This window comes from Camelus ferus, chromosome 34 (genome assembly GCF_009834535.1).
Source record: "Camelus ferus isolate YT-003-E chromosome 34, BCGSAC_Cfer_1.0, whole genome shotgun sequence".
In the NCBI taxonomy this organism is placed as follows: domain Eukaryota; kingdom Metazoa; phylum Chordata; class Mammalia; order Artiodactyla; family Camelidae; genus Camelus; species Camelus ferus.
The window spans coordinates 3,743,475-3,745,452 of NC_045729.1; positions in this window are offsets into that span (position 1 = coordinate 3,743,475).

Sequence of the window (1,978 nt, forward strand, 5' to 3'; positions counted from 1 at the left end):
CCCATAGACTGGAGACTCTTGTTACCCCCACTTTACAGATGAAGAAACTGAGGTCCCAGAGATGCAGTAATCTGACCAAAGCTGGGCAGCTGGCAAGTGGCAGGACCAGGAAGCAAACTCAGCCAGCTGTGCTCTCGATCCCACACTTTTAACCTTTCTACCTGCAGCCAGCCAACTGTAGGGGGTCAGATTTTATGTGCCTTGTAGAGCTGCGAGAGCTGGATAAGTCTGTTTCAATCAAAGGCGTGTGAACAAAGAGTCAGGAAAATATAGTAGGACTGGGGTCTTAGAGGAGGCAGAGAAATACAGTGGGAATTTCATCCCCAACCCCCCCCCCACCTCACCCCCCGCCACACAGAGGCAATCATCTCTACCAAAGCAGCATTCCCTGGGAGGTTGTCCCGCAGGGGCAGACCCCTGCTGTTGCAGGTTGTCCCGAAGCTAAGGAAGAGATGGGAGCCATGAAACTGAGGGGTAAGGGGAGAGGCAGGAACTCCGCGGCCAAGAGACAGAAATCACAAAGGCGGGCTCCGAGTTCATGGAGGTGGGCTCCACTCGATCTGGGCCACTGGCCCACAAAGCTGCCAGAGATCAGACCCACCAGCACCTAACTGGGTTTTTAAAGGGCTTTATTTCCAAGGAAATGTTTATGGCCTGGTATTCCACGGCCTCTACAGAAATTCTCAGGCTTCCTCCCCACACCTCCTACGACCCCAACAGGAAGAGGGCCGCCACGTGGGCACACCGTTCAGGCACACCACGGAACATCCAGCTGCAGGGCAGAACCAAGGGTTCCCGGACTGGTTGACCAGAAACCCACGCCACCACCAGGGCAGGGACTGCTTGCATGCTCCTATCTACTGGGCAAAGTAAACTGTTTGGACGAGTGACCACTGCATACAGTTTTCCCTACTCCGTTTTCCCAAATGGCAGTTGGTGACCTGCAGTGCCTCAGTTTCCTCAACTGTAAAGTGGGATCATACGCATATTTGCCACATGGGATTGCTGTCTAAGGGTTAAATAAAGTAAATAAAATATCCTTACCATATCTGGCAGAGTCGGTGCTTCATTAGTGTTGTGTATGAAATAGTTCAATTCTTCACCAAGTTAGAGATTTGTCAGAACACAGTAGTCACCCACGGACTTTGGAGGAATGAATAAGCCCTTACAGTCCTGGGCCTGGGACTCAGTGAGCTGTGATGCCACCTTCGGATACAGCAGCTGGATGTGACTTTGTATTATTTTCGTTGGAGAAAAGCTGGGTGTGTCTTTGGCTTTTAATGGGGTAGTAGTAGTATTTTAGTTGGATCATTATTAAAATTGTGTGTATAAGGAGGGCACGTGTGTGCACACGTGTTCCTACACTTAGCCAAAGGATAGAAGGGAATGGGCATGCGTGGGCCACCACCTAGTAACTGACGGACCCCCATGTTGTGACACTGATTCAGCCTCACAGCCAATCAGTCATAACGAACACAATAGGAAGGCGAGAAGTTGTGTGTTTCAGTTTTCCTGAAACTATTTCCTATTAAAGGGGTGCCTTAAATAGTGGGAAATGTTAGAAAACATACGGAGGAACAGATTGTGGGGGGGCCAAAATTGCTAAACTGTGGAATTCAGACTTCATTCTTTCATCCAGAATTACAAAGATGCAGAGAGCCTCCTCCCAGAGCCATCGTCTCCAAACGCTAGAAGGTCTCATAACCAGCGCTGTCTTCCGGCTCTTCCTCCATCGGGGCGGCCACCTCTCCTCTAATTGGCTCCCGGGGTGTGAGTCTGGTCGTCCCAGCCAATCAGAAGCTCCCACCCGCAGGGAGCCGGGGACCCGGCGCACTCCGCCTGCCTCCTCCTCCCAGCCTCGGTGCAGCCCCCAGTACAGAGCTGGTACTTACCGAACAACCACCGCTAATCCAGAACTACTTTATTCAAAGAGATTTTCTTCTGTAGTTCTAGTCATAAACACAAAACGAATGCTGTC